This window comes from Leuciscus leuciscus, assembly GCF_965113295.1.
Source record: "Leuciscus leuciscus genome assembly, chromosome: 1".
Lineage (NCBI taxonomy): Eukaryota > Metazoa > Chordata > Actinopteri > Cypriniformes > Leuciscidae > Leuciscus > Leuciscus leuciscus.
This window is the reverse complement of record NC_138725.1, coordinates 25037329-25062278: the sequence shown is the minus strand read 5'-3', so window position 1 is coordinate 25062278 and position 24950 is coordinate 25037329. Positions and strand designations below refer to the sequence as shown.

The 24950-nt window shown below is 37.7% G+C and overlaps 1 long non-coding RNA gene across 1 annotated transcript; it reads left to right on the top strand.

Annotated features, from left to right (window-relative positions):
- The first annotated feature begins 832 nt into the window (after positions 1-832).
- LOC309503265 lies at positions 833-2069 on the top strand. The gene is made up of 3 exons (XR_014207588.1): positions 833-1264; positions 1348-1445; positions 1682-2069. It is a non-coding gene; the product is annotated as an uncharacterized lncRNA (long non-coding RNA).
- Positions 2070-24950: the final 22881 nt, after the last annotated feature.

Sequence of the window (24950 nt, the reverse complement as noted above, 5' to 3'; positions counted from 1 at the left end):
GAGACTTACTGTATTTTTCAAATTTGCTGTATACTACTGTATTTGACGTAACGGCCTCTCTGGCTGGCACCATTCCATCGTGCTTTTTATTTCTTCCTAATTTTTGCCTTACACCGCGTGTCTACAACGCTATAATAGCCAGAGGCTGTCTATATTGGACACATTGAAGCAACCGGACCTTTAATACAAAATGCAAACCTGTTTGTCCCTTGTCAGAAATTGCGCGAGCGCTTGGACTCGGAGTACCGTACGTCAGAAATATAACGGCCGCGGCGCATCACTACACTGTCTGGGATTTGTCGTGACTCGTGTCGCGCCAGAGCATCCAGTGTAATATCAGTGGGGTCTGTCTTTTGTTGGATCGCGCCGTTCCTGTCTGGCCCGGGGAAGAGACGGAATGCACTTCACCGAGAGAGAGATCAGCAACCAAGGTAAAAAAATGTAAATAAAATAAAAACATTCTGTGTGTGTTGACAGGATTGTGCCCAGTTTAAAGTATGTTAACGTTAGCCTAACGTCGTAACATGGCGGTAACGAACTTTACCACGGTAAACTGAGCTAACGTTTCATTTTACACACTTTGTTAGATTATTGAAATGTCGAGTTAAAATATGCCAACGAGTAACACGTTTACATTAACAATAAATGTGAATAAACTAATGTGAAATTCTGTTTTGGTTGTAGATAATGTTGGCCTACTGATGAGAACCTTTATAGTTTTAGCATTAGTTTGCAAACTATAACATTTAGGCTATAGTTTTTTTTAATGCAATTTAATATTTACTTCCATTTTTATATGTGTTTAAAGGCAACTGCAACAAAGCGCCAGTGAGCAAGATTCCAGAGGTAACGTTAGGCCATTTGTGATATATTTTGAGATAAGTTTGCTGAAATGATTAGCAATATGTGAAAATTGCTTTGGAGCCACAGGTGCAGACTAGGTAGCTTACAATATCTTATAAAATCTCTATAAAATTGGCTAACTTTATATCAAATAAGTGACCTTTGCATCATGTCTAACTTTATATTTATTACACAGCAAATTAACCAATCAGAAGATGGACCATTGTCTTTGTTCAGTCTCACCAGATTAAATGTATCCAGGTAAGCACTGCAGTAAAACTCTCACTAATTCATTCATACCAAATCTAGCATTCTAAACAACTTAAGTTTATATTTTTGCATTATTTTGATATTTTATTAGGCAGAAGACTCTACCATTGCAGTCCCACCTGACCAGGAAGGTCCTAATATCAGCACGCAGGTGGGTTAACTACTGTAGGAAGGAGAACAATCATCACACAGTGATTTCTTGCATGTTTCTTACTGTGTATTTGTCTCAAACAGGAACCCCTTCACTGCAGACAAGCTGAAGTGGGCTAAAATCATCGATTTCAGTCTTTCTTTCTATGGATCTCAGCATTTTTGGACAGAATTTAGGATTTGTAAGTATTAAAATTTAATCTGGCATCATTTAATTTAGTTCTTTTGTATGCTATTTATTGACAAAAGCTGTTTACAAATATATATTCTTAAGTTTTTGTGAAAATAATAATAAAAATTAACAAAAAAGGAGGTTAAAAATAATGCGACACTAATATTCTCTCTCTCTCTCTCTCTCTCTCTCTCTCTCTCTCTCTCTCTCTCTCTCTCTCTCTCTCTCTCTCTCTCTCTCATATAGTGTTGGAACCGGGATCTCCTCTGAAGGACTGAGTACATTTGTGTTTGTGGGCACGCATGCAGACCAGGGAACATTCTGATGTTGTCAATCAAGTTCTGAACAGGAACCAATCTTTGGAGAAGTTCATTTATTCGCAAAGGTGGACAAAAACATTGTGTTGGCTTTTTAAAGATTATTTTGATGATGACTTTTACTCCTATGCTGTAGAAAAGATGGAGGAGTAGACAGTCAGACATTGATAATAATAAGAAATGTTTCTTGAGCATCAAAGAGACTTCTTTCAAAAACATTAAGACACTTAAATACTTCTTTTGGCCACCAGTGTACATGAATCAACACATTTTTGTAAATAAGTGAAATTATTTTGAAGTTGGGGTTATGTGTCATGTATTGTGATAATGTTTTGTTTATGGTTTTATGTATGTTTTTAAAAATGTGTGCAGTGAAGGACAGCACATAATGTGTTAATTTCATCTTTGTGCTAACCTTTCTGACATATTTACTTTGTTAAAATCATTAACACAATGAATGAGTTAAAATTAACACAAAAAATGTTATCCCTGAACTCACCCATTAATGTGTAAAAATTTCACACGTCATTTCCAGCATTGGCATGTTTATTTTGTGATATATGAAATGTTTTAAATAAAAAAAAATTATTTTGTGATAACTTTGTCTAATTGGTTTGTATGTCAGTAGTACTTATGTAGGATACAAATAAAATTAATCATATATCAAAATTATAAAATCTAATTTATATTTAGTACAAATAAAAATAATTACAGTAGTGTACTGATTAGCTTCGTTTTTACAGTGATGCACTGTAAAACTGAAATACGGTTTGGTACTGTAACTCTTAATTACAGTAACTTACTGGCAACAGTGTTGCCAGTAAGTTACTGTAAAAAACCCTTGAAAAGTCTAACAGTGTAGCATCAAATAACTAACTAAAAACAAACTTATTTTAAAAACAAACACTTGAATTTACATCAGCGTGATAAAAACTACAGTAAATGACACAAACCATCTTTGGAATAAAAGATGTTTGAAGTGTAATTAAATTGTTTAGTTGGTCTCAAGTCCCATTGAATAACACGGGGAGGCGGGGTTTATGAAATTTCAATAAGTACTTACTTAACATGCGCTAAAAGAGTAGGTAACTTTATAGCCAGATCTCGTTAAGTATGAATGCGAGCCGGACATCATCCGCCATGTTGACGTTTACACATGCGCAACAACTTAAAAGATATGAGCGACAGGTTTAATTCATCTATAAATATCTTGATATTGACGAAATTGGCTCATTTTGTGTCTTGATGAAGAAACAGCTGCCCATTTATTTTGTATACATTTAGGGTTGATTTAGGTTCTTATATTTTAAACCCTAATAATGTGACCCAGTTCTATCCTTAACTATATTATTTTTATTACGAAATCCCCAAATCGTCATCTCTTGAATATGTTATTTCTTTATTTTATCCACCCTTTTTTCACCCACATGCAAAAGTGGCTTAAATCTCCTTTGTTTCCCCCTTTTTCTTGTTAAATTTACCTCTCATTTCATCTCTCAGGCTTATAAATAAAAAATAAAAAAATGCATTCATGTATTATGATGAATTATTGAAAGATATTTAACCTTGTCATTGTTCTTTTTTCCTGTGTATAAAATCTCCTGATTTATGCTTACCCATTATATATTTTTTATTTTTATTTTTATCATTATGACTGATCATTGTTAAATATACAACCATGGTATATTTCCCTGATCTTGTATGTAACTAAGTTTGGCAATAAAAAAATGATATGAGCGACAGGTGCACTAACACCTCACAACATCAGTAACTCGACAGCCCTACCTAGAATGGTTTTCCTAAGCATTTGTAATGTTTGTAATGTCTGCACAAAGGAGACGGGCAGCTGCTCAAAGATCTTACCTTTGGAGAAAACTTTCAAAAATGTAAGCATCACTCCTTAAAAATGTATTTTACCCCAGAACAAATTGTATTGCTAGCCCACCCCAAAACTTACACACAATAATAATGATAAATGCTGGCCAATACTTAATTATATTACCTTTGTTTTACTGAAAATTATATAATTTAATAAAACAAGCAAAATGTAATTTGAGAGAGAGAGAGAGAGAGAGAGAGAGAGAGAGAGAGAGAGAGAGAGAGAGAGGGGGGCTTAACAATATCTTTATTAGACCAATTTTGTCCTTTTACCTCAATACAATTATCTTACAAAAATCTCTATTTCTACACATTTAAAAACAACATTTCATTTTCTCCAATTTGACAAAGTACTCCCCCCACTGACCAAATTTCAGAAAACATTACAATGTCACTGACCAATTTATAATATGTAAACTCTATCTTGATTCTAGCAGTTATCATCCATTTTAGTACCATTTCAGCATTACTTGGACCTATTCCTAACATTTTATTTTTTCTAGTTTTCCATATGGACAACTTAGCTGAACCCAACAGAAAATTCAGTAAACATTTCTTCCTCCTTTCTTGAAAATTATAAATTGGACCACTTATAAAATTCTGATAAGAAAAATTCTCCCCAAACTTTATAAAAACTTTATAAAAAATTAAACATTCCCTCCAACCTAAAACAATCAATAAATAAATGATTAACCGTTTCTTCTAAGCCACAAAATAAACACTCTGTCCCCACTGCTGGATTAAGGTGTGCCACGTGTCTGTTCGTAGCTATATCCCCGAACATCCAACCCGATCTCACGGGAAAACGTACAAATTTTACAAAGTGGCTAATTCGTACGAATTCATACGACCTCACTCGTACGAATTAGTAAGATTTTTGCAAAATCGTACATATTTTACGAATTGCCCAATTCGTATGAGTTCATACGAATGACCTACCCCTGACCCCGCCCCTAAACCTACCCATCACGTGGGTTTAGACAAATCGTACAAATTCGTACGAGTGAGGTCGTACGAATTCGTACGAATTAGCCATCTTTTTATCATTCGTACGAATTCGTACGAATTGGTCATGAGATAGCGTTGGAACATCAGTCTCCACTGCAAGTCTGCAGTACGCTTTTCGACAGGCACCTTACATAGAGACCTCCAACATGCCTTAAAATTTGTCCCAAACACTTCTGACCACCTCCAAGTCTTCACTCCTCTTAGCACAGTCTGATGAGTAACTTTTACACATGTTACATAGAGTTCTTTCTTCTTAATATCTTGAAAACTCCCCAACTTGGGGTACTCGAATGATAAAATTGAATGTCCAGTTTCCTCCATCTCCTCTTGCACAGCAGCAGATACTTTGATGGGTGGAAATGTATAGTGCCCATTCCAGTCCCATGACAGTGCCTCTCTGAAGGCCCCAGGTAGAGCTGCCCACACCTCCTCCATTATTCGTCTCACAAGTCGAAGAGATCTCAACCCCGTAACACTCTGTAAAGACTCAGCTGTCTTCCAGTCATCACCACTTCTCAGATCGCCCAACTTGACATACCCAGCCTTCACAAAACAGCTTTCCACAGATTTAGAGGACAAAATCCTTGTTCTTATTAATGGGTTATGGAACAGCGGTTCTCCCATTATCCAGTCCTCAGGTTGTAAAATATCTCTGTGTATAATAAATGTATTTTTCCAAGCTGTTATCATTGACTTTTAAAAAGGTGTCAACTCTTTCAAATCCACTTCATCACTTTGCAGTAAAAAAAAGCTGTTTATCATACAATAATCCAGATGTTTCCCGCAGAAGAGCACAAGCAACATTAATCCACCCAACATTCTCCTCGTACAACTGCTTGCAATCGAAAAGCATTTATGCGGCTTCGTACATCTATTAGGCTTTGCCCTCCTTCAATCACTGGTAGATAAAGTGCCTGCCGAGGAATCCATTTTTGGCCAGACCAGAAAAAGTCCACCAGTTTCCTCTGAATCTCCTTAATACAGTCATCTGGTGGCTCAAGCACATTCAGTTTGTGCCATAACATAGAGGCAGTCAGGTTGTTTGTAATTAGGACTCTGCCTCTATAAGATAGTTCGGGCAATAGCCAGTTCCACTTAGACAACTTAGCAACAACCTTTCCAAGCAGACCCTCCCAGTTCTTTTCTTTATACTTATCAGTACCCAAATACACCCCCAAAACTTTAAAACCTTCCTTTAGGACCCATTTCAGTCCTTCGGGAAGTTGAGGTGGCCCCTTATCAACCCAAGACCCCACAGCAAACCCTTCACACTTTGCCCAGTTTACCTTGGCTGAAGAAGACTTTTCATAAATGTTTAAACTTTTGCAAAGTATCTGAATATCATTTTGACCAGAAATAAAAAATATTTACATCATCTGCATAAGCAGACACAGAATACCTTAGCCCTGAATTATCTCCTGGTATCATTAAACCTTGTAACTCATTTCTTAGCTTACACAGTAAGGGTTCTATGGCTAAACTATAAAGTTGTCCTGATAGAGGACATCCCTGCCTGATTCCTCTTTTAACAGGGATTGGACAACTTAGGCCACCTCCTATCTTAAGCCTCCTATCACCGCCACCTATTCTCCCCAAATCCAAACGTTTTTAACACAGTAAAAAGGTATTCATGACCTCAAAGGCTTTCTCTTGGTCAATAGATAAAAAACCCACATCAAGATTGTTTCTAATAGATAAATCAACCACATCTCTCATAAGAAACAAATTGTCCATTATTGTCCGCCCAGGAATACAGTAAGTTTGTTCACTTTCCACCACAACATGCAAAATATTTTTTAGTCTGTTTGCTAAACATTTAGACAAAATTGTATAATCTAGACACATTAAATACACTGGTCGCCAATTCTTCAACAAGCCTAGGTCTCCATTTTTTGGCAGGAGTAATAACAGCTCTTTGACAGCTGTTTGGTAGACAACCTCTTTTAAAACATTCACAAAATACATTATACAAATCTTCTCCTAAGACACCCCAAAAGGCTTTATAAAACTCCGCTGGTAAACCATCAATTCCTGGTGACTTTCCTGTAGAGAGCTGTTTGACCGCCTTCGAAAGTTCATCAAAAGAAATCATTACGTCCAACGAATTTTTATCCTCAGGCCTTAATTTAGGAAGATCTCTTAAGAACTGGTCCATAGATCCAACATCACAGTCCATATTACCAAACAGTTCTTTATAAAATTCAATGCCCATTGTTCTCATTTCTGTTGGATTTGAAGTAATAGATCCATTTTTTCTCTTGAGATGAAGCATACATTTCTTTTGTGCCTCCTTCCGTTCAAGTCCAAAAAAATAAGCAGTTGGAGCATCCATTTCTTTAATTGAAGATATTCTAGCTCGAACTAGTGCACCTTTAACTCTTTGTTCCAACAATGACTTCAACTCCATTTTTTTTCTTTTTTAAGATATTCACTGAACCATCATTAACAACATCAGTCATTCTTTTTTTCCATTTCATTCATTTCAAACTCCAACATTTTCACATTTCTCTTCACTGTAGCAGTAGCATTATAAGAAAATTGTTGGCAAAAAACTTTAATCTGTGCTTTTCCCACCTCCCACCATTGAGTCAGATTTTCAAAATTATTTTTCCTCTGTCTCCAAATTTCCCAAAAACTACAGAATTTCTCAAAAAAATCTGTATCCTGTAATAGTTTTACATTAAAATGGCAATAAAATTTAGGTCTTGAAATTTTTGCAACATTATAATCTAATGTAACCATGATGGTCTGAAAAACCATTTGGTAATATATTAGTATTAGTTACTCTATTTATTTCTGACTTACTTATATATAACCTATCCAGTCTCGCTCCTGTCACAACAGAATCTAATATCTTTATCCAGGTATATTGCTTCACCAACTTATTTCTACTTCTCCACACATCCACCAACTTTAAATTATTTATCCCCATTCCTATCCAATAAGAAATGTGTTGTACAATTCCAATCACCTCCTATTACAACACATATTGCCATCATCATATTGTTTTATTGCATCCTTTAATTTTTGATATGTTATTTCACGATGCCATCCTGTATTCGGAGCATACACATTAACAAAAAGGAATTTAACACTTTTAATTTCTGCTATAACTAATAACACTCTACCTTTTTCTACCTCTATTGTTGTCACAATTTTTAAATCCAAATGTTTTGAGAAGAGAATTGCAACACCCATACTTAAATTTGTTCCATGACTTAATTTACACTCTCCTTCCCACCATCTATACAACTCCAATTCATTATTACTATCAGAATGTGTTTCTTGTAAAAAAGTTACTTTGACATCATTTAATTTAATAAATTCAGAGATCAGTGCTCTTTTGACCCTATCTCTTCCCCCATTGATGTTTAAGGATTCTACTCTTACAAACTCCATAATCAAGTTCCAATGGAGGGAAAAGAAAGACAGAGAGAAAAGAAGAAATAGAAACACCCTTAGTGAATTATACATCATTTAAATGTCCTTTTTTTCGGGGTTTTCCCCCCTCTTATTTTTGTGACAAACTTTTTCAATCGAAATCTCTTCCTCCTACTTAATTTGTCCTCTCCAACTCGTCTCATCCAGTATAATACAGAACTTTCAAATTTCTTAGTGTCAGTAAAGTAATCCTTCACTTCTGCTACTTTCCCAAAAGTCTCATCCAGAAAAGCATCTATTTCCTCCAAAGCGTAAAACTGGTCACATCCCATCTGAGACAAATTTGACACATCTGATGCATCTGACAAATCATCATCACTTTCTTCCTCTCCTTCATTTTCAACCATCTCTCCTAAATTCTTACCCTCTGAATTCAGTATCCTTCTATTACTTGATTGATCTCTACTAACTGACATCACTTCCTCAACACCTTCCTTCTCCACTTGCTCTGTGATCTCCTCAGTCACCTGTATCTCACCATTAACATTCTCTACCACTTCAGTAGACACTTCAGTAGTATTAGCCTCCCTCTCAGCACCAACACTACCTAAATCCTTGTTATTATGCACATTTTGATCCTCATTTTCCACTCTTTCTTCCACAATTTGCTCTACACTACCATTCATTTCTTTACTTTGACCTGTCTCATTCCTCACTTCTTCTCTTTGCGGGCATGACAATCTTACATGTCCTACAGCACCGCATTCAAAACAGCGCATTTCCCCAGTGTTTGCATACAACATGTACGATTTTCCTTCGTAAACGCAACGAAAAGACACGTTTAGTGTTGGGGCATTCAAAAACATAAACACCTGCCGACAACACATGCTTCAAAGACTCATGTTTACATCCAAGCGGTACCATCCAAGCGGAGAGAGGGAGAGGGAGAGAGAGAGAGAGGGAGAGAGAAGTTACTGCTTTATTTGCTCATTTGTAATGCTGTTCAGTTCATTGCATTTTGATGTTCATGTCACGTATTTGTACTCAATATATAATATTACTGTACATATCTTTTCTTTTACAGTTAGTAACTGAAGTGTAGATTACATTTGTACAATAATATGAAAAAAAAGAAGACTGAAATAAATGATAAACTCTAAAAACTCAACTTTTTTCTTTTTTAGGTTTGATTCTAATCATAATGTAACATTATTGGGGGGAAAAAATCAGTACAAAAAATGCTAAACTTAGACAAAAAAGTCATTTTTATTGTTAGAATTGTGATTTCATAATATTTAGATATGAATCCAACTCGTAAAACTTGTGAAAAGATATCTTTCAGTTAGGCAAATAGCATATAGACCCTTTTACAGCCCACGTGATCAAATAGTTGCGCGCGCATTTTGGCAACGGAAGTGGTGTTTTTCCCCACTGGCTCTAACGTGTTAGCAACTCCGAAAGTTTATCAAAAAGGTTTCCCAGCATCAAAATGTCTGGTTGTTGCGTTTACGGTTTTGCACTAATCGATATTCCACCAAGGTCTTAAGTTTTATATTATTCCGACAGGATCACGGGCGTTTCAGAAGAGTGGCTGCAGGCGATTAAACGTGTTGATTGGAGCGAGGATATAATAAAAAATGCTCGCGTCTGTTGTTTAATCCGCTCGCGTAGCTTGACACGCTGCTGATTGTCGCCATACTTCCGTTGCCAATATGCGCGCGCATACGTCATCATTGTGTACAAACAGTAAAAGGGTCTATAATGGAGCTCTTTAGCCATCTAGTGGCTAAAATTATCATTTTTTACTTTAAAACTACACTTTCCAAAATATGGGCAAAAATTGTACACTAAACCATGTAAAATTATTCACGTTATTTATAAAGTGAATCTTACATAAAAAGCTGTTTTTGTATAAAAACCTATAAAAAAATAAAAAAAACTATAAAAGAAAATATATCATAAATCCTCCAAAAACTGCACAAATGTGGAGTAAAAACATTAATAAACAGAGTAAAATTACATTTGTAAAAAACAACAACAACAACTATTATTCTGTTACAAAACTACATGTTATTGTCTGGGGTCTCTGGGGACCCCAAAGAACACGAGTGTGGACATAAACAAAGACCATAAGAGGGTCATAAAACAGTCTTTTGTGGTTTAATACTCACAGAAACTAGTCTATATCTGATTTCATTAAAGTCTATTAATACCGACCTGATACTGACCTTCCGTTTTTATGATTTTCTGTCATTTAGTCCACATTTTCCGTTTTTTATCACATTTTCATAATCGGTACATAGATAAACTTCTCATCTGGCAAAACACAGATGGTATCATATTTTTCACAACTCCCAGTTTTACTCTGAGATTTTCCCATGGTGATTACACTGTAGTTTTAACATTTTACAAAAACATAAAAGCTCACAATCTTGATGATTCAATTGAAAAGTAGTTTGTCTTTTTGTAAGATCACAATATAAAATTGCCTGAATGCCCACCCCTACAATCTTTCCTGTCACTCATCAATGGGTGTTAGGAAACTAAGTGGTTTCTCCACTGTATGGATTTTCATGTGTCTCTTCAGCTGACTTTTAATAGAGAAACTCTTTCCACACTGATCACATGTGTACGGTTTTTCTCCCGTGTGGATCCTCTCATGTGTTTTCAGAGATGATGACATACTGAATCTCTTGTCACAGTGTGAACACTTGTAAGGTTTTTCTCCAGTGTGAATTATCTCATGTTGTTTTAAATTTTGTGCTGTAATAAAAGTCTTCTCACACTCAAAGCACATGTACTCTCTCACACCAGTATGAGTTTTCTGATGTGATTGTAAACTTTGCAGCCATGAAAAACTTTTTCCACATTCAGAACATATATGTGGCTTCTCCTTCGTATGAACTCTCAGGTGTGTCTTCAGCTCTGATGCCCTACGAAATGTTTTGCTGCACTGATCACATGTGAATGGCTTCTCTCTGGTGTGGATCATCATGTGACTCTTAAGATGTGATGAATTCACAAATCTCTTCTCACATTGATCGCATGCGTACGGCTTCTCTCCAGTGTGGATCCTCATGTGAACCGTAAGGTTTATTTTTTGTGTGAAACTCTTCCCACATTGATCACATGAGAACGGCTTCTCTCCGGTGTGAACTCTCATGTGAATATAAAGACGTTTGGATCCGATACTCTTTCCACACTGAGTGCAGGTTGTGGATTTCTTGGCTCTTCTTTTCTTTAAAAATGTGATTTTAGTCTTTGAGCGACTCAAAGGTTTTTCTCCAGGTCTGACATGATGTTTCTCCTCTACTTCACTCAGTTCTTCACTCTCCTTCTTCATTTCATTCAGTTCTTCACTCTCCTCCTTCAATTCCATCAGGTCTGAAATGAAGAGGAATAAAAGATTAATTTAATTTTCAGTAAATCAAAATAATTAAAATAGAGAAATATGAAGTGACAGGACATAAAAGTGAGCTCTGATGTAATAGAGAACTGCTATAAAATACTACAATCATTTTGATCAAATGAGTATCTTTCCATGAATGAGGTACATTGATCTTGATTTGGAATTTAACAACTAATCAACTAAACTTTATTTTTCTTGCAGAATAAACATTAATGCTTTTGAAAACTAAATGTCTCCAACACAGGACAAAGTGTGTCTGAATCATCTGAATATGACAAAGCGGAAATTAAACTAGACAGATGTCTAAATATATAATCCCATGACTTTAAGTAACAAGCTGAAATAATCAAGAAATCCAGATTTACTGGGGTGCTTCTCAATCCTCACTTCCTTTCCTCATGTCTCAGCTCCACCTCCTGTAGGATGTGAGGGAACGCTGCAAGGAAAGAAAATGAGGACGAACGAATTGGATGAAAGCTTTTTTATACATTGGAATACTTGATCACTCGAGCGTCACTTCACAGCGTCATCAGCAGAGCTCAAAGTATCTGCCCTTATGTTGTTGAAGTTTGGTTTATCAAGAAATTCATAATAAATAATAATAAAGCAATATACTCAGTTGAAATATGTGAGATGTGTGGTTTATATAAAACTGCAAAGGTAAAGTATAAATTAAAATTATTGTGACTGATGTGAAGGGGGAGGAGAATTTATACGTGCGTCACGTTTAGTCGATAAAACTCTTCCGCATAGGATACACCTGTGTATCCTATGTACCCAGAAGCACCCCCGATTTGCTTTTACCTAGTAACAGAAGGATTTGCTGAATTATACATATAAAGAACCAATCATATTGGAGAAAAATTATGTAATGAATCATGTCACCTTTGCCATGCTCCTATTCTATAAAAACTGTATTCAAAGGCATTGTCTGTGTCATGGGCTGGTTGTATAAACATACACAAAGATGAAGATGAGGGCAATAAGGTAATATTTAATGAATCCAACAGGTAATCCAAACAAACAGAACAACATACAACATATCCACAATAGACAATACCAAACACTGAACTAAAACAGAACAGAACATATACACAGGTGATAACGAAAGCGATTGATGAGTGCAAAGCTGAACATAATTAGTGTCCGTGACCAGGGCCGGTTCTAGACATTAGGAGGCCCTAGGCAAAATTCATGTTGGAGGCCCCCCACCCCCAATAAAAAAACACTTGAAACAAATATGATTCCTAACCTTTTTATTTATACAACATTTCATTTTAAAAGCAGTATATTTTTACTTACACAGTACATAAGTTTGGACACATTACTATTTTTAATGTTTTTGAAAGAAGTCTCTTATGCTCATCAAGCCTGGATTTATTTGATCAAAAATACAGAAAAATAATATAGTGAAATATTATTAAAATTTAAAATAATGGTTTTCTATTTTACTATACTTTATATTTCTGTGATGCAAAGCTGAATTTAGTGTCACGTGATCCTTCAGAAAACTTTATAATATTCTGATTTATTATCAAATGTTAGAAATGGTGCTTAAAGGAGAAGTTCACTTTTAAAATGAAAATTCTGTCATCATATACTCACCCTCATGTTGTTTCAAACCTGTATGAATTTCTTTCTTCTGCTGAACACAAAGGAAGATATTTAGAAGAATGTCAGTAACCAGACAGTTTTTGGGTCCCATTGACTTCCATAGTAGGAAAAAATATATACTATGAAAGTCAATGGGACCCAAAAACTGTCTGGTTACTGACATTCTTCTAAATATCTTCCTTTGTGTTCAGCAGAAGAAAGAAATTCATACAGGTTTGAAACAACATGAGGGTGAGTATATGATGACAGAATTTTCATTTTAAAAGTGAACTTCTCCTTTAATATTTATTTTATAACCTGTGATACTTTTTTTCAGGATTTTTGATTATTAAAAAGTTGTTTTAAAAAAGTCTTCACTATCACTTTTTATATATTTAACACATCCTTGCTGAATATTCCTGTTTTTTTCTGTATTTTTGATCAAATAAATGCAGGCTTGTAGAGCATAATAATAAACTTCTTTCAAAAACATTAAAAATAGTAATGGGTCCAGACTTTTACCGGTACTGTATGTACATATTAATCAAACTTTATCTAAGGTAATCTCTTTTTTGTTTAATGAAGATGTTATTGTTGTTGTTGTTATTTTGCTGTTTTATTCAATTTATTCACAGTTCCAGAATCCCACTTCAGTAGATGAGCATAAGTGCTTTTATATTGCATTGCTACCTTAAATATGCTATACACAAATCAAGTGGAAGAGAAAGACACGATCGCTACTGAGCAGAAAAAAATATATAAACTGATATTATTGGCGTAATGTCAGGGTATAATCTAATCATCAGCAGAATTTAGAAGATAGACCCATAGATATGAGATCCTTTATTTGAAACATTTAAAAATGTTGTAGTGTGTTGGCTTTTTAACTTAGAATACAGACGTCTTGTCTTTTACTTTTGTAGCTTTTTTACTAGTCAGCTCCCGACGCGATGTTATTCATTGTACGCGCAAATTCAAAGCGTCGCGTCTGGGCACGTTAATGACGCTCGCGCTCTTTTAAACTCGTAATAAAGCGGTGAATGATTTTTCCAGAAATGACGCTGATCTACAGTACAAGTTTATATTTAGAATACATTGCAATCACTCCAAAATAGATGACGACAACTCACACACCTGCATTATGAGCTGTGCTTCTTTGTGTGCTTATTAGGCTTTTGCCTCGCAGGCAGCACCTTATGGATGCGTTCGTTACACATACTTTCAGAAGCCGGCACCCGCTTTGTAACGGAGACATTAATTGGTTTAACTGCAGTAATGTAACAGTCTATGGTTAAGATAAACATCGTCACTATTTTTAGTTAATTAATAAATATTGAAATAAATTGTAGATAGGACATTTGTAAATTTTTTTTTTTTTTTTTTTTTTTTTGTCCCTCTGTCTGGGCCCCATCCAGCCAATCGGGCCCTAGGCACGTGCCTAGTTTGCCTTTGCGTTAATCCGGCTCTGTCCGTGACAACAAATGAGTGACAAAGGCAGACGATGATGAAACCTAATGAGTCCAAACTGTGTGCCAACGGTGCATTTCCCGAAAGCATCATTAGCCAACTATGGTCGCAAGTTCCGTCGTTATCAGCATAGTTCAACGAGTCAGTGTTTCCCGAAACCATCGTTCTAATGAACATTCGCAAACAGCATCGCAAACTTGTGTAGTTGGAGTGGTAACTCTGTGGAAGCAGAGTTTCTAGTTTGCATGACGTGGACTTAATAAATCCTCATCTTGAGCAAAATAAGCAAGCTGACATTCAGTACAACCTGTGTTTTTTATTTAGAATACATACAAATGTAATTTACGTCTTTGAGTTTGTCAAGAGATTTAAAGCACCGTTTTTGAAGAGTGCGCATGTGCGAACGTGCTCTACTATGTAAGAACGAGCCTATGACTGAATCTGGAAATAAAGCAAAATAACTGAGAAAAATTAGAAATAGTCCTCAGATGTCATGTCTGTAATTTATAGCAAAACATCTAGCGTTAATTCGATCTTAAACAGATTCATTAAGTCAAGTCAAGTCAAGTCAAGTTTATTTGTATAGCGCTTTTCACAATACAGATTGTATCAAAGCAGCTTCACAGTATTAAATTAAAATAATACAACAAAGTTTGTTTCAAGAGGAATTTATTGATTGATAAAATTAAATTAAGTATCCCCAAAATATCCCCAACTGAGCAAGCCAAAGGCAACAGTGGCAAGGAACCGAAAAACTTCATCAAGTGACCTAATGGTGTCCTAAAACTCCATCCGGTTACCTAATGGAGAAAAAAAAACCTTGGGAGAACCCAGGCTCAGTCGGGGGCCAGTTCTCCTCTGGCATTTATGAGCTAGAGGCCGGATTGTAGTTTGAACTGTAGGATTATATGAATGCCTGGCTGAAGAGATGCGACTTTAATCTAGTTTTAAACTGGGAGAGCGAGTCTGAGCAACGAACAGTATCAGGAAGACTATTCCAGAGTTTTGGAGCCAAATGTGAGAATGCTCTCCCTCCTTTGGTGGTTCTGGATATCCTAGGTATGACCAAAAGCCTTGAATTTAGTGATCTTAAAGAGCGCGATGGATTATAGGGTGATAAAAGATCCGTTAAATAGACTGGAGCTAAGCCGTTTAGGGCTTTATAGGTCAGTAGCAATACCTTGTAATTAATACGGAACTTTATAGGTAACCAATGCAGTGATGATAAAATCGGTGTTATATGATCATATTTTCTTGATCTCGTAAGAACTCTAGCGGCGGCATTTTGGACTAACTGTAGCTTGTTTATTGAGGATGCAGGACAACCAGCTAGTAAAGCATTACAGTAATCCAGTCTCGAGGTCATGAATGCATGAACTAACTTTTCTGCATCAGAAACTGATAGCATATTACGTAGCTTAGCAATGTTTCTAAGGTGGAAAAATGCTGTTTTTGTAACATATGAAATACATATTAAAAGAAGTTATTACTCCACCACGTGCGTGACGTCATAAACCAACGTGGTTGAACGACCACTTTGCGACAATACAGTTTCGGGAAACAGTCGTGACTAGCCAGTTGATTTCTTCAACGATGCTTCGTACTATGGTAGTTAAGCAGCGAGCTACGTCGTTGTTCGGGAAACGCACCCCTGGTTAGTGGAACACTAGAGAACTTATTCCCAAGAAGGACTGCTCGATATATCGTTTTAGCACTGATATTGTGATGTGCGAATCCGCGATAGTCACATTGCAGGATGTGCAAGGTCAAGTACTGGGATCGTAGTTGATCCGTGATCCGTACGGATTAGGCTTGATCAGGCATCAAGTGCAAGAGAACTTGCGCGCTGTTTTCTGTGTGCACACACAGAGCCGCTTAAACAGCACGTGAACGCTGAATTCAGTTATTTCTCTTTTTTTGAGCATAAACGGACACGTGCATGCAAAATGAAGTCAAAATGCCCTTCTCGCCGAGTATCCTCGTAAACACAGTTGGTAACATCTTGTAATCAATTGAGAAAGAAAAGGGATGCGTGTCATTTATATAAGGTCTGTGCATTCGCCTTAAAGGGACAGCAGCCTAATGTACCCACAACAGTTAGTGTCACAATCAAAGGTTGCTGGTTCGATCCCAGCAGTCACCACCAGTGTGTCCTTGAGCAAGACACTTTACTCCACGTTGCTCCAGGGGGATTGTCCCTGTAATAAGTGCACTGTAAGTCGCTTTGGATAAAAGCGTCTGCCAAATGCATAAATGTAAATGTAAATGTAAATGTAAATGTGTCACCAATGGTGTTCAATCAGCAAAAGAGAAAGAGAAAATCATTTTTGTAGCATTAACAAAGATAAATTGTATTAATTCATTATATTAGTTATATTTCCTTTATACAGTGAAGACTGGCATTTTAGATTAGATTTTTCAATGTCTGTACCCGGTTAGATTTACCTGAAAAACATAAAGCACTGCTTATTCGGAAATACGGGTTCCCTGCTGGAATATACCTTGGAAATGGTATAACTGCTGTGATCTTTGTTACTGTAAGCGGGGCGGCCTACGAACTCCTGTGTGAGTCTAGAAGCTGACTTCTGCTGATGAAACTGCAAACTATCTTCAGTAAAACTTTTCTTATTTTTTTTTTTATAATTCTGACTTCGGGTCTTCTTTCAAACATCTGGTCCTTGGGTCCTAAACTGTCAACCCCTAACACAATATATCATGATATATCATATCGTGGCACATGTATCGCGATATGTATCGAATTGTGAGGCCCTTGCCAATACCCTTACCCAGCCCTATGAAAGATAAGCTAATACTGTAATCTCAGTGTGACATTAAAACAACAATAATACAAAAACAATAATGACACAGAGAGAGCCAGCGCAAATCCAGCGGCAGGTCAACGCCACTTGGCAGCTGTCAGAGAAGACCGTGACACCTGACACAAACTCTGGCAGCTGTCACAATCTCTGGTGTCACGGGGGTTTGACACTGTTTCTGCTGTTTGCTAAGTAAAAACTACACTGTTTGAAGCATTAACATCAGTAAACATGAAATACTTTGACCATACTTTTTTACTGGAGGAACCCCTTCTTGTGAGAGACACCAGGACTGCAGCTGACTAGTGTAGCTAGAAAAACTGGGATGGAAAAATACCATTTCCCCACATTTGTTTCAAATTGCAATTGTTTCTAACAGAAGTGATTTTGCCTGAGGTCAGATGTAGAGGATGTGTACTAAATTAACAATTAGAATAAGAATTAAATTTACAGCAAAGATAAACAATGTTACAATAAATTAATAAATAAAAATGTTCCGTGTGTGTGTGTGGAGATCAGACATCAGAGGAGACGTGACCATCTGTGTGTGTGTGTGTGTGTGTGTGTGTGTGTGTGTGTGTGTGTGTGTATAAATACTGTCTATCGGCAGCTGGGCACTCCTTTTGTGTGTGTATGTTCAATATGGGAAAATGCTTACGCAGTTGTGCTCATTGGGTTCATATTCTGGTCTAATCTGCTTGCTGGTATATAGTATGCATCATCAAATTGAAACAGTGTAGTTTTTACTGAGCAAACAGCAGAAACGGCGACAAACTCCCGTGACACCTGTCAGCTGCCAGAGAAGACCTGACACCTGGGGCACAAACTCTGGCAGCTGACACGGGTTCTCTGCTGCGTAAATAACTACAACACCATCATATATAGTCTACATATGAATCTAAATATACTTCTAGTTTCTAATAACTGCATTCATTGTAATAAAGTAATGTAAATAGAACATGCTGCACAGTTTTGTAGTACAGAAACTGACAATGATCATAAAACTGTTAAAAATAAAGAGCAGCATAAAGCAATAATTGAATGTTTCCCGTGTCAAACTGTATATTTATATTAACATTTATGTATATATTTAAAATGTCTCACGTTGCTCATTATAGGCTAGTATTTAACAGTATATTTTCCAGACAGTATTTTTTAACAATGTAAAGTAATCTGCCAAATATGTGAAAAGAGTATAAATAAAACGGCAACAGCAACACTTGGGTCGATTCCCATCAATTCCCCTCACAGATCTCAAACTTTGACATTTGACTTGACATTCAGTAACACTTCTCACTACAAACATCGAGACAATCACACAAAAGCTCACAAAATCGCTCAGGTCTGAATGAACTCAACATATTCTCCTCATGCTCGCTGCTGCTGCACTAAATGTTTATTTCAGTAGGAAGACGCCAGAACACTGTGTGATGGTTGTGTAAATATGAGAAATACCGTAAACTGCTCTCCTCACCTCAGAAGACTCTTCTTCTTCTTCTTCTTCTTCTTCTGTGTTTTGTATCAGAGACTCGTTTTACTCCTCAGAGCTTTCAGGACTCGCGCTTCTGACACTGTATTGCACTGGGAGGAACGAGAGGGGAACATATGGCAAGCCGTTATAGTATGGCAAGCCGTTTTAGCATCTACAACTATGTTTTGACTATCCATAAATATATTTTGGATAGTCATAAATGTATTTTGAATAGTCATAATTATTATTTTACTAGTCAGAATAATATTTAGAGATATCTGCAATTATAATTGCACTTGTAAGAAATCTGATTTTAGATATCTCTAAATACTTTATGACTAGACAAAACTCCATTGAAGATATCTGTAATGACGTCATAGATATCTTCAATTGACGTCACACATAAGCAAAGGTAATTAATATATCTCTAATTTGGTTTCGACTAGTCACATTTATATTTTAAGATATCTAAATTGTACTTGTATGGCAAGCCGTATTAGCATTAAATACACCTGGATGTACTATAGTCATAATTTAGTTTTGACTAGTCAAAATGAAAATTCCAGATATCTTAATTCCAATTTTGACTCACCGTATTGTGATTATGACTAGTCATAATATGCATTGAAGATATCTACAATGTTATTTTGACTAGTTGAAATATAAATCTGAGAAATATGCTTTTTATATTCTTATATCCATATTCTTCCATTGTAAAATATTTCTGCATATCTTCAAATGAGTTTTGACTAGTAGAAATTGTAATTAAAGATATCTATTTGAAATTGATTTTGTTCGATATCCTAAAGTAGGATAATGTTGAGATGTGCATGCTGTGGATTAAATGTAGTCTTTATTCCCAAACGAAAACATTTAAAACCAGTAAGCATTTGTGTAGGCCTGATTGAACTCATGGTTAATGAGCGATCTATCATTAAAAGGAAGAATATTATTATCCAAAACTGAAGGGTTGTGACGCTAAGTGTATACAGCTCTTGCATTAGATGTTCCACAATCTGTCAAAAATAGAAGAGGTGGATACTATTTTGTTCAACTTCATTTGTAAGAACAGACCACATTAATCCAATTGAAGATAAAAGTCTAAATGTACTTGACTTTAAAACTGCTAATAGCGTATTTAAGAACAAATGGATAAAGAACATGAACTCATGAAAGTTTGGAATATCATCCTGAGTTCATTTTGATAAATTGGGGGGGTTTATCTTTTTCTTTTTTTGTTTGTAATTTTGATGTAAACAAGGTTCACCTAAACTTCATCATCAGAGCCGCCTTAACCTAATGTTAGGCCCCGGGGCTGAGAGGTTTTGTAGGCCCCCCATCCCCTTGATTTATAGAGTCCCCTTGATATACAGGTTTCGAGACCTACAACAGTGAGTTTTTTAATATTGTTTTTAATTTTAATATTGTTATTAACATATCACTGAGCACATAAACACAACAGACACTTTATTTAACAACCACACACAGCAACTAAATTTCAACTTTATGCAAATGAGAAGCGATTTTCGCGAGCGACAACCAATAGGAAAGAAGCCTTTCAGTGGAGCTCAGCTCCCGTCACCGTCTGGAGTGCAGTGCAGGCAAGACAGAAGAGTTCAAGGGCGATTTCACTGTTTTATATGATTTGACTGTATCTAACCACAAACATGGATATAATAAAATAATGCATGGAAAAGAAACTGTCGACTGTCTCAGTGAGTTTAATTCATACATTTATAGTTCGAGTGTTGTAGTTTTATGATGCAAGTTTAGCACTGCTGCAGTTCATTTTACAGTTTACCCTGCATTATGTTGACTATTAGGGACAAGACAATTTATTATTTGTCAAATTCGGATGACGTTTTAGTAATTTATGACAGTATGAGTCAGTTTAATTTGTAGATTGATCGATCGTTAATCTAGTAAATGCTGTGTGGTAATATAAAAACACTCTCCCAACAGCATACTGTTCTTTTGAGCCTAATTCCTAGTCAAATTCAAATTATTTAGTTGTATGATATCACTTGTGATGGTGTTTTGTATATATGTGGCCAGACGAGCAGTCTAACGCCTCATTCGCGCCACGGGACCTCTAGACGCGCGTAAACGCGTCTTTGCATTGACATTGAAATCACTCGCGCCAGATGCTCTATTCGCGTTTGGTGTGAACGCACCATAACAATAACATTAGAGCGACAGCACTACCAACGCCCACAAGCGACTAGCGACATACAGCGACAAAATCTGACAAGTAAAAAAAAAACAATATGACCTTTTCAGCTCATCATGAACCTGAACATGGGAGGCCCCTGAACTTGGGAGGCCCCTGGGCTTCAGCCCAGGTAAGCCCGTGCATTAATGCGGCCTTGTTCATCATAGTCTTCCTTATTGCCCACGAAGTATCCTCTTCTTCATTGCCACGAAGTGCCTATGGTGCCCCCTAACCACCTAAACTTCACCATAGTCTTCCTCATTGTCCACGAAGTGCCTATTTTGACCCCTAACCACCTATCCTCTTCTTCATTGCCACAAAGTGCCTATTGTGCCCCCTAACCACCTAAACTTCACCATAGTCTTCCTCAGTACCACGAAGTGCCTATTTTGACCCCTAACCACCTATCCTCTTCTTCATTGCCACGAAGTGCCTATGGTGCCCCCTAACCACCTAGACTTCACCATAGTCTTCCTCATTGTCTACGAAGTGCCTATTTTGACCCCTAACCACCTATCCTCTTCTTCATTGGCACGAAGTGCCTATGGTGCCCCCTAACCACCTAAACTTCACCATAGTCTTCCTCATTGTCCACTAAGTGCCTATTTTGACCCCTAACCACCTATCCTATTCTTCATTGCCACGAAATGCCTATTGTGCCCCCTAACCACCTAAAATTCACCATAGTCTTCCTCATCATCCACGAAGTGCCTATTCTGACCCCAAACCACCTGTTTTTTTCTCAAGTCACCATATCTCTAATTCGGTGCCGAAAAGTCAGAGGGCCTCGAAATTCGGTATGAGGGTAACCCAGTGGGCCCCAGGGCGATATCCTTAGTTTCAAGGTTCTACGTTGTTCCCAAGTGTGTGTTTCAGCGGTTTGGCCTGATCTACACGGTTCAGCTTTCTCCATCCACAAGGGTCTTTCTAGGCCCCAGTGACTGCAGGAAAATGAAGTTTGGGGCCGCCAGGGCCCCCGGGGGCCAAATGGCAAAGCGTCCCACGTACAACTTAACCCATCGATTTTCACAGGTGTCTGTGGACATTGGGAAACAAGTTTTTTTTTTTTTGTGTGTGTAGACATTCCCCTCTCTGTATGTTTTCGGGGGCCGTGTGATGCAGCTTTCTATGAAGTTTCGGGCCCCTAGCACCTCCAGGGGCTGAACGAGGTCCAGTGACACGTGCAACGTATTCAATGCGATTTCATAGGTACTTCGTGGACGGTGGTCCGATTGCCCAGAAATTGACACATGCGTCCCGTCACGGGCCCCGGGGACGGGTTCTAGAGTTCCGTGTCCACGTGTCTGCTTGTTTGGCCAAAAAAGACCCCCTTGACCTGGAAGCGCCTGTGAAGTTTGAACTGAATAAGTTGCACGTGGGCGGCCGGAAATACAGGGTTCGAAAGGTCGCAGCGACTCCAAATTTGGCATTGTGGAAAACGAGGGGCGCCCGGTTCTAGATCTTGGATCGCAGGGTTCTAGATCGGTTCCAAGTGTGTCTTTTTGCAGTGCAAAATTCTCCTCACTTTGGTTCAGTGTGACCTTTCAAGAGGGTATGTCTGTCTATGAGTGCAAGAGGCCAACCATTCATTTTACCATGTGCTTCGTGAAGGGTGGACAGAAAGGTCAGATTGTCACGAAACTGATGTAGCCTATGCGTCTCGTCACAGGCCCCGGGGACGGTGTCCAGAGTTCCGTGTCCCTTTGACCTTTTTTCACACTAATTGGCCACCAACAGCCTAGTAGAATAAGTTGCACATGGGACGTCTAATAAACAGGGGCCAAAAGGGGTCAAAAGGTCGCAGGACCTCGAGATTCGTCACGGACGTCCGTCACGGGCCCTCGATTCGGGCCCCCGAGTTTCGTGGCTCTAGATGCTTCCTGAGCCTATTAGGCCCTCTTACCCTAACTCGGGGGTCGGCAACCCGCGGCTCTAGAGCCGCATGCGGCTCTTAAGCGCCGCCCTAGTGGCTCCCTGGAACTTTTTCAAAAATATGAAAATGGAAAAAATATTTTTTGTTTTAATATAATTTCTGTAGGAGGAAAAACATGACAAACATTCTTTAAACCCTTTCGCACGTACGATCGCACCAGTGTGATTAGAACGGTCAGTGCATGACGTGATCAACTGCTAAATTCAAATATGCTCTCGCGCGTTGGCTGGCGCTGAGCCAGAGACAGGTGCGCTCAGAGCTGTCATATATCACAACTTTTCAGTGTTTTCAATAATGTTTATTTTAGGTTTCAGACATATAAGTACAAAAAAAAAATACATTTAGAGTTTGTAAAATACACACTGATGTTAAAGGAAGAGGCAATAATAATCCTTTCCATTATAATTAGACACGTTTTATTCATATCAGATACACATTGTGTAAGTAACTTTAAAGTTTACTCTATTCTCCTCCCAGTCCACCAGCCACTTATTTCGGGAGAAGTGGATGAATTCACGTGTTGTAAATCCAACAGATCCGATTCTCTGAACTGCGTCTACGGCACAAACTAAGATGGCGGCGCCCATCGCGCATACAGCTCAACTAACGCGATCGTTATAAAGGTGTTTAAACAACAAAACACTTCCAGTTGCATATATTTGACAATCGGAATATCAGATATTTCATGCCAAATCTAACAAATTTGTGAATATTTTGAATAAAAAAGGAAAAAAATGACATAAGCAGATCATCATTCATTCAGCTCTGTTGTTGCTGCGGTGTGTCACGTGACAAGCAATGACGCGTCACCATGGAAAAAACTGGGAAAAACTCACGCTGGGGGGTCAGCCAGAATATTTTAAACTTACGTGTGAAAGGGTTAAAGTTTTTCAACGTTGTAAAAATGTGTATAATAAATATTTAATTTCAACATTTCTGTCAACGAACATTTAATCATGAATGCTCATTGTAGCCTACTTATCATTTTGATACTAGGGGGCTAATAAAGCTAATATAGCCACTTACAGCATGTGTTGCCTTCATTATAAGGCTTATAAGGCTTTAAATGTTTTGCGGCTCCAGACAGATTTGTTTTTTTGTTTTTTTGGTCCAATATGGCTCTTTCAACATTTTGGGTTGCCGACCCCTGCCCTAACTGCTGCATTAACCCTAGCAGACACATGCATAAAAAAAAGAGAGATGCATAAAAAATAGCAAAAACTAAACTTGGCATCTATCGACCTAGGCCGCTCGCTATGTCGCAGAGGGCCACGTGACAGTTTTAGTCGAGTTTGGGGCCCCTCAGGCCCCCGGGTAGGGGGCCGGGTGGGAGCCACTGACACGTGCAACTTATCCCATTCATTTTCACAGGTGTTTGGTGAACATCCCACGGAACGGTCCCAATGGCTCCGAATGGCTCCAATTTGAAATTTGTGGCCCCTCAGGGTCCTCTTAGATGGTATGCAAAAACTGGGGTCCGTAGTACCCCGTTAAGTGCTTAATTTGCTGATTTGGGGATGTTCTGAACTGATAATTTTCCATGAATATTTTTTTTCAGATAATTTTTTTTTTTGAATAGAAAAAGGGAATTTGGAGAAACTTGAAAAATGGACTGAAAAATTCTCCAAGGGGGTACTACCCCTTTGAGATTTTTTTGGTTGAATTTTCAAGTTTCTCCAATCTCTTCGAAATTCACACCAAAGATCCCATCAAATAAGTTACAGGTGGGCCTGTGGGCCGAATGGCTCCAATTTGAAACCTGTGGCACCTCAGGGTCCTCTTAGACGGTATGTAAAGACTGGGGTCCGTAGTACCCCGTTAAAAATAAAATAAATAAAAATAAAAATAAGGGTGGTGCAGTACCATATCTCGGCACCTGAGATAGAGAGACGAGACCAAAACCATTCGACTGCACGTGGCCCAGTTAGTACACGTACCGAGTTTCAGCTCCCTAGGACCTATGGAACTCGAGATATTGGGGGGCTCAACTCTGGGGGGGCCCACTCACCCGTATCTTTACCCGTATCTTT